General features: G+C 43.5%; 1 long non-coding RNA gene across 1 annotated transcript; it reads left to right on the top strand.

Annotated features, from left to right (window-relative positions):
• The first annotated feature begins 2,899 nt into the window (after positions 1-2,899).
• Positions 2,900-4,976, top strand: LOC127536421 (uncharacterized). The gene is made up of 4 exons (XR_007945417.1): positions 2,900-3,211; positions 3,246-3,313; positions 3,416-3,449; positions 3,620-4,976. It is a non-coding gene; the product is annotated as an uncharacterized LOC127536421 (long non-coding RNA).
• Positions 4,977-9,417: the final 4,441 nt, after the last annotated feature.

The following is a 9,417-nucleotide window of genomic DNA, read 5'->3' on the forward strand; positions in this document are numbered from 1 at the left end:
CTCGTCAGATTTATTCATTTTCCATCTTCTTCCATTTCTTAATGATGGATTTAACTGGACTCCAGGAGATCTTCAGGAACTTTAAATGTTCTTGTATCGTCCTGACTGATGCTTTTCAACAACCTTTTGTCACAGTTTCTTGGAGTTCTTTAGTCTTCAGGGTGTAGTTCTATCCAGGGGTGAATTTATTTCTATCACTTATTGTATGTTTTCATCTAACTGACATCACTTTGTACGAATTTATTTTCACTTTGACACAAAGAGCCTTTTTTGGTGAATTCTTGTCAAAGCGACCAAATTTATACCGACCATGATTCAGCATTAAAAAGTGGGGTTAACAGTCTTTATGGGGACTGTATCTCCATTCATACCAGCCCTTCTTTTATCTGCCTCACTGCATGTGTCATCCTCATCATCACTCTCAGTTTCCCAGATTTCTGTGTTTATTGTCTTAGAGTCGAAGCCAGACTCCCTCCCGTCCCGCTCTTTGTCGTCATCCCTCCAAACGTCTTGCTCCCATTGTTTCTGGCCTTTCAGTCCAGTCTGCTGCAGGGAATTTCTTTCTTATCGCTTGCTGGGTCATTCCTTACATTCCTGGCGAGCTTCCCGGCACTACCGGGGGTCCGGCCACATGTGAGGGCGTCTGTAATGGAAGGCAGGCCGACGGCATTCATACAAGCAGCGGCGGTGAGGCTCTGGTTGTGTGATTGATGACCAGAAAGACGATGAGGAGTCGGGGGAGAGAAAGCAGGGAGGCGGCGGTATGATGAGGATGTTTCTGAACTATGTGCCAAAAATAGAATATTGTGGATAGCTTTCATTTCTGAGGCCTTGACTCACTGAATGTTATTGATAGAAGTAGACATCCGAGGCATTCAAGCGTCTCCCGACTGAGCATTTAAGGCTAATTGGGAACAGCGGGGGGTCAGGGTGCACGTAAACATCGGGAACAAGAATAGAGAGATTGGAATAACTCTCGAGTCATTCCTCTTAGTCACAGTTTTCAAGCTGCAGACTGAAGGAGAGCTTTTGTTGGTTCTCTCAGTGAACAGAGGTCAAGAAAATAAGTCGGGAGACGTTTGGGATGTGATGAGGCGTGTAGGCGACCAGTAAAAGACGGCCATGGGACCAGATAACGATAACGGTGGCGAAGAAGAATGCACACAAAAACACATCTCTTCCATATCTCAGTACTCCGGAGATAAGATACTGTGTCCAGGAAGGACGAGGGGAAGACAGATCACAATTTATATAAACATTTAGACACTGGAAACAAAGGGAAAGTGGCTCAATAAACACATTTTCCTGTGATAGGTTCACTGGAATTTGACAGATTTTCTCAGTAAAACTAATGAAGTTACAGGAAGAGGTGTTTATTTTCATGTTCACTGGAATGAAGAAGTTTAAATTTGTTATTTTGCAACGTTTGACTGAGAAATTACACAATTTTTACTTTGGACCTTACTTTTTACCTCATTGGACTCATCTCTGATGGGGATGAGTCTGCTTACAGACTGGAGGTAGACAACCTGGTGACCTGGTGCAGCAGAAACAACCTGGAGCTCAACGCCCAGAAGACAGTGGAGATGGTGGTGGACTTCAGGAGGAACACAGGCCCCCCCCCACGCTCCCATCAAGCTCCCTGACTCCACAGTGCTCACCGTGGAGTCTTTCTGCTTTTTGGGATCCATCATCTCCCAGGACCTGAAGTGGGAGATGAACATCACCTCCATAACCAGGAAGGCACAGCAGAGGATGTACTTCCTGAGGCAGCTGAAGAAGTTCAACCTATGATGGTGCACTTCTACACGGCCATCATAGAGTCCATCCTCTCCTCCTCCATCACCGTCTGGTACCCTGCAGCCACCGCTTGGGACAAGAGCAGACTGCAGCGCATCGTCCGCTCTGCTGAGAAAGTGATCAGATGTAACCTGCCACCCCTCCAGGATCTGTACACCTCTAGGACTTTAAGGCGTGCAACCAAGATCTTGGCCGACCCCTCTCACCCTGGACACAAACTTTTTGAACCCCTCCCCTCAGGCAGGAGGCTGTGGTCCATCAGGACTAAAACCTCTCGCCACAAGAACGGCTTCTTCCCCTCTGCTGCATCACTGATGAACACTGCCCATGCCACTGTTAATCAGCTCTGTTAACTATATTAATTACTACTGAGTAGTTACTGTACATACCTTGTCTATTGTTTATTTTATTTTATGTTTCTTACATCTCTTTCCTTACTATTTTATTTTATTTTATCTGTACTTGCACCAAGAGCACCAGAGAAAATTCCTTGTAAGTGTAAAAACCTACTTGGCAATAAAACTGATTCTGATTTATTTGCATTATATAAAACATATAATTTTATTTTTTACATATTTTTCTCCATTTTAAATCAGATTACATTTAACAAAATTGCAGAAAAATAATTAAGGATAATTAATTTACTAAAAAAACTAACTGTAAAAAAATACTGTAAACATCAAAAATCTGCATTTTTACAAACAGAAATTTATTGTTTTACGATGTTTAACTGCAAAATTACACAATTTTCAGTTCACTGAAATTAGCAAAAAATTTAATAATTTTTTTTACCAATATCATCACAGTTTTTACAGTTTTTGTACTTTGAAGTTTTTCATATATTCACAACTGAATTGTTTAAATATGTAAATAAACTTTTAATGGTCATTTTACAGATTTTTACAGTTTTTTAATGATAGATAACATTTAGTAAATTCACAGAAAAAGCATCAGTTTACATAAAGCTGTCTAATACTGTAAATAAACATCAAAAATTTGTATTTTTACAAACAATAATTTGCTCTTTTACAATATTTGACTGCAAAATTACACATATTTACTTCATTTGAAAGAAAAAGTTATACAAGGGACCGAAAAATAGAAAATAGTTTTCTTACGTGTTGACTACAAAAAACTAATACAAACGGTAAGTAAATGTAAATTACTGTATTTAAATCAGCTAAAGATGATGTTATTTTACAGGGATCTGCTGGTAATTTTACAGTATTCCACAGTTTTTACCGTATTTGTCAGACACTCTTTCTACCAGATTTTTAAAGTTTGTAAAAGATGGAAAAGGATCTAGGAAGATCAGTGAGCAACTAAAAACCAGTGATCAGGAGGTCTAGGAGGAGTCATAGTACCACTAATCAGGAGGTCTAGGAGGAGTCATAGTTCTACTAATCAGGAGGTCTAGAAGGAGTCATAGTACCACTAATCAGGAGGTCTAGAAGGAGTCATAGTACCACTAATCAGGAGGTCTAGGAGGAGTCATAGTACCACTAATCAGGAGGTCTAGAAGGAGTCATAGTTCTACTAATCAGGAGGTGTAGAAGGAGTCATAGTTCCACTAATAAGGAGGTCTAGAAGGAGTCGTAGTACCACTAATCAGGAGGTCTAGAAGGAGTCATAGTTCCACTAATCAGGAGGTCTAGAAGGAGTCGTAGTAGCACTAATCAGGAGGTCTAGAAGGAGTCGTAGTAGCACTAATCAGGAGGTCTAGAAGGAGTCGTAGTAGCACTAATCAGGAGGTCTAGAAGGAGTCGTAGTAGCACTAATCAGGAGGTCTAGAAGGAGTCGTAGTAGCACTAATCAGGAGGTCTAGAAGGAGTCGTAGTTCCACTAATCAGGAGGTCTAGAAGGAGTCGTAGTACCACTAATCAGGAGGTCTAGAAGGAGTCGTAGTACCACTAATCAGGAGGTCTAGAAGGAGTCATAGTTCCACTAATCGGAGCCCCTAAAATGATTCTACAGACAGTGAACTACTTCCCCAATCGAGCTGTGAAAACAGACTTCAGCTGCTTCAGACTTCTAGGGTCATCACTGGAAACCAGAGTTCGTATGAAGCTCATGTATCTGCTGGTGTTTTTCAGGCCCTCTTGTTGCCAGATTTTAAAACTTTTCTGCAAAATGTTTTATTTACACTGCAGTGAAAGTTTCTGATCCACAGAAGAACACAAAAAAAGTGGAACCATCAACAGGTCTGGGGGTGAAGAGCCGGACAGAGCATCTTGTGTTTGGGCTCTGGTTGACTCCTGGGTGAACCTGAGCTGCAGCTCCTCCCTGTGCGGTCGAAGCCCAACGCTGGAACTCGAAGACTTTCTGATCTCCAAACATTTTCAGACGATCTGCGCCTCTTCGCTCCAAAACGTAAACAGTGACAACACGCGAATATGCAATTTCCTCTCCTGTGTTTGCCCTCCGTTAGGATGAAATTTACACACGGCTGACGTACAGGAAGCGCTCGCTGCAGCTCTGCTAGCTTGTGTTATCTGCTGTCACTGTTGTGGGAGGCTGATTTACGATGGCTGGCGCATAATGAGTGTTAATTTAATGAATGAGCCATGATGAAGGGGCCCCAAGTGCATCAGCATTCGGAGAAACTGTCCAGTTAAAGGGGCAGGGGGGTTATAAATGCTTTTAAACTGCCGGCTGTCGTAAGCATGTGTGTGTTTTAGTTTGTTTGTGTGTCTTGGTGCTCCCTCCATGTGACTGAGCTCATGTCACGTGGACCAAGTGACTCCGGAGGGGCGATCTGTGGCGTCACGGCAGCTCTTCCTTTTGTCTTCCCCCCTCCTCAGAGAGTCCTGACGCAGAGTCCCAGTCAGCACTGATACAGCAGACATCGCATGCAGTAACTCACCGCAGAAAAAGTGGCGAAACTCTGACGAATGAAAACTGGAGTCTCTGGGGAAACTACTGCGCTCGCCGAGGAATGCAGCTCCACTTTCACTCTGCCGCTTTTATTCTGAAAAGCGTCTGTGCAGGGTCAGTGGAGCAGCCAGCCGGTAAAAATAAATCACTGTTTACACACACGTCTGCTGTTTGTACAGAATAGAAGAGAACAGTCCTGAGAACATCACCTGAACGTCAAACGACTCAGACTCCCCAGCAGTGATCAGATTAGCTTCCAGTTAAACAGGAAAGTATTTAATCTCAACAGTTTAGACTCACTTTATTAGAAATGCAGGCCTCTGCTGCTCTTTGCTGGAGGGGTTGTGTTGCTGTAACGTTTACTGGAAAATACCACAAAGGTTGTTTGATTTTAGTCATGACACAAGCTGTTCAGGTTGGACAATTCCAAGTCATTCTGGACACATTTTGAGTCACAACTTTAAGTCTTCATGGTCAAGTTTCAAGTCATCTTAAACAAACTTGAAGTCATTTTAGACAGATTTAAACTGGCTTTGGAGTTGTTTCCACATAACTCTGGTGTAGAAGTTCTTGTGTGACATTGTCAGACCTTCATGCTGCAACTGGAAATGTCCTCAACACCTTCTGACCTCATGCAGCTCCATATCATCACACTTCCACCTCCGTGCTTCACTCTCAGGACCATGGATCCACTGTGGTAGTCCTGGTCAGGTTCTCACCAAACATCTGGACTCCATCTGAACTCATTTATCGTTATCTGACCAAAGAATGTTCTCCAACATCCATCAGGCTTCTCATGTTCTCCAGCAAACTTTCATCAAAGTGAAAGTTTAGTTTTAAGTAGCAGCCAGGTTTAGTTCTTGTCCTCCGTCCATAGAGGTTGATGTTCTGAAGGTTCCGTCACACTGTCTGAGCTTCACACTAACTCTGGTTTCCATTGAGAACCCCTGATCCAAGTCTGAAGCAGCTGATGTCTGTTTTGACAGCTTGATTTGCTGAAGAACGTGAGAAAAAGTCTGATGGATGTTGGAGAACATTCTTTGATCAGATGAAGATAAATGAGTTCAGATGGAGTCCAGATGTTTGGTGTGAACCTGATCAGGACTAACACAGTGGATGCATGGTCCTGACAGTGAAGCACGGAGGTGGAAGTGTGATGATACGGGGCTGCATGAGGTCAGAAGGTGTTGATGACATTTCTAGATGCAGCATGAATGTCTGAGGATAAACCAGAATACTAAACAACCACAAAGAGATGCAAAACGAACACAACATGAAAACAAAAGAACTGCAAAGAGACACAAAAAGATGCCAAATGACCACAACATGAAAACAAAAGACACAAAAGAACTGCAAAGAGACACAAAATTGACACAAAAAGATGCAAAACAACCACAAAATTACCACTAAAGACAAACAACAAGCACAAAAATACAAAAAATGACCCCAAAAAGATGCAGAATAGTAGGGTTTTTGTGAACAAACTACCACAGTGGATGCATCGTCCTGACAGTGAAGCACGGAGGCATTATTTGTTGGTTTAGTTTCATTGATCACAGCTGAGTTCACTTTGGTTCTTTGAGTTTCTACGTTGGGGCCTGAATTTACACATAATATGTAAAAAGAGTTTGTTTCTCGTTGTTCTAAAGAGGAAATACTCTGTTGGTAAATTTGGATATAAGGCAGTTATCCAGAGGTGACATGGTACTCTTGTCTGTTTCTACTTTGGGGCCTGAACTTTCAATATAATCTCTATAAAGAGTTTGTTTTTCTGTTGAGCAACCTCTAATCCGATTACTGTACGAGTTCCAATCATTTGACATTTGGGTGATTCGGCGCTGTCGTTTTCGGTCGATCCTGCCGTGGTGGAAACAGGAGATCAAGAGGAGAAAGGGAAGCCAGTGAGTGTATGAAAGAGAAAGTAAGAGAGGAAGCAGTTTGAGGAAGAGATGAGGGATGCAGACGCGACACGCAATGACAGCAGAGGAAAGAATGTTTAGGGCGACTGAGAACGAAGCAGTGGGAGCTCTGAGACGAGCGGCGTTAGCACCCGTCTGAGATGGAGGGGAGATGGAAAGAGTGTTTGCACAGTAAAAAGTTCCTCTTGCGTGGGTTGCTTACTTCCCGCCGTACCCCCCTCCTCCGCCTCCGCCTCCCCTCGCTCCGTCTGCGACCTTATTGCTTCGGCCGGAGCTTTTCCTCCGACGCCAAGCTGCCTGGAAGCGGTGAGGGCGAGCAGGTGAGCCGGAGAGGAAGGCTTTCGGCCGACTCACTGTGTTCTGCCACATACCGTAGAGCCGGGTCTGCGGACAGAATGAGCCTTGTAAACGTCGAGTTTAATGGAGGGCCGGTTCAGACGCTTGTGCCAGCAGAGACCTCATGCTCTGCCTTTCATCCTGCATCCTGCCCTTTGCTCCGCGAGCCCGGCCAGCGGAGGAAACCTGCACTAATGATGCCGGTTAATGTGCCGCCTTAATGGTCCAATAAAAAAAAGGCAAGCAACAGATGCACAACAGCCATATCTGTGTGGAGCGGAGCCGCTCGCATGGAAAAGGAAGGGGGCAATTGACACGCACAATTTGTAAATCGGCAGAGTTTTTGGCGGGAGTCGAGGCTCAGAAGGGGGGCTGAAGGACGAGCTCTGAGAAACACTCCAGAGACGTCACTTTATTGCCCAATGACTGCTCTTTCTCCTGCCTGTTAACACACTCAGCCTCTTTCTGACGTAGGGATTATTTCAAGTTGCTCTGAAGGAGTTAAAGTTGCTCTAATGTAGAACAACTTCAACTAATATAGAGCAACTGTAATTTAAGTACACTACCGTTCAAAAGTTTGGAGTCACTTAGAAATGTCCTTATTTTTAAGGCTAATTGATGATGATTAGAAAACCCTTGTGCAGGTATGTTAGCACATGGATAAAAGTGGGAGCACAGGCATGTGTCATGCATGTGTACGTTATGTACGGATACCGAATCACATGACCTAAATATGTAGCGTGTGGCGGGAACTGATGGGTCTCAGAAACACCCCCACAATTGAATCAGTTGTTCCTTGGATCATTTCTGATGGATAAGTCCTGATAAGTCCTCAGAGGTGGATTTGTAGTAGGATCACAATCAGCTGATGTAGCGTTCACTGGTTGTCATGGTTACAGTGACGCTGTGCCGCGATCTGGCAATGATACAGAAATCGTTCACAAATCCGTGGATCCAGGCTATAAGCTGCATCACTGCCAGAATCACTCGGTCCTTGTGTCATTTCTCGCCTTCCCTGAAAATTTCATCCAAATCTGTTTGTTCGTTTTTGAGTAATGTTGCTAACAGACAGACAGACGGACAAACAAACGCCGATACACAGAACTCCACCGTGTTCTTTGGCAGAGTAATAATTAGCAGCATAAACACCAATCTTTAAGCTGCTCGCTCACAAAGTTTTTCCAACTTGTTTATCTTATTTAATGGTAAAATATGAGTTTAATCACTACCATAAAACTGTGTTTTAGCTAACGTACTGTAGCTTTCTGCTTTTCTGGATTTTACGTTAAGCTACACGACCGTTCAAAAGTTTGGGATCATCCAGACAATTCCGTGCTCTCCATGAAAACTCCCACTTTTATCCATGTGCTAGCATAACTGCACAAGGGTTTTCTAATCCTCAATGAGCCTTTCAGCACCATTAGCTAACACAATGTAGCATTAGAACACAGGAGTGATGGTTGCTGGAAATGTTCCTCTGTACCCCTATGGAGGTATTCCATTAAAAATCAGCTGTTTACAGCTACAATAGTCATTTACCACATTAACTATGTCTACACTGGATTTATCATTCATTTAATGGTGTCTTTACTGCTTTTCTTTCAAAAATGAAGACATTTCTAAGTGACCCTAAACCTTTAAACGCTAGTGTAGGTCAAACAAGTCACATTAAAATAAGTCGTCAGCTTAATCTGGATGAGTTTATTGAAGTTGTTCCAACAGCAACTTCTGAGTTTAAACCACACACCAGCAGTAGTACATCCACACAACCCATGGTGATAATGTGAAAGGGTTTATTTAAACGTGTAACTCTGGTTCCTTTTCTTCCGTCCGGTTGTTTATTTAAGCGACTAAACAAAGAGCGGCTCGACCAAAGTCAGCTGGGAATTTTTGTCTGCTGTTGACTTTGGTGCCATTATGAAATCAAATACTGAATTGTGATAATGTGCCCATAAAGGTTTATTGCTTCTGGTTAATTTCCCCGTCCAGGTGCATGATTGTGGATCTTAGGGTTAAGTCTGCTGTCCTGCTTACCTCACGGCGTGCTGAGTAAACACGGAGACGCTCGCCATGACGCAGCACCGCCGCCGCGGTGAAAGGGATTATGGGAGAAGGAGCCGTAATAAATTCATCATTTTTATGTTGCGCGCTCATTTCCTCCAGGGAATTCCAGCAGGGTCGTGTAAACAAACGCAGAGATTACGTTCAAAGGTCCGACCCTTTTACTGGTAATATTTACTCTGCTGCAACAGTTCAAGTTTCCCCCTGACCTTCTCAACCTCCTCCTCTTCTTCTTCCTCCTCAGGGTATCCTATCTGGAGGGTCGCCATAGAAACCCTCCTATCTGCCCCCTCTATGCCCCCTTATACCCCAAACCTACGTCAGAGAGAGGCTGAGTGTGTTAACGGCCAGGAGAAAGAGCGGTCATTGGGCAATAAAGTGACGTCTCTGGAGTGTTTCTCCAATGAGTTCAGACGACTTTGAAGGA

Source organism: Acanthochromis polyacanthus, chromosome 12 (genome assembly GCF_021347895.1).
Source record: "Acanthochromis polyacanthus isolate Apoly-LR-REF ecotype Palm Island chromosome 12, KAUST_Apoly_ChrSc, whole genome shotgun sequence".
NCBI lineage: Eukaryota > Metazoa > Chordata > Actinopteri > Pomacentridae > Acanthochromis > Acanthochromis polyacanthus.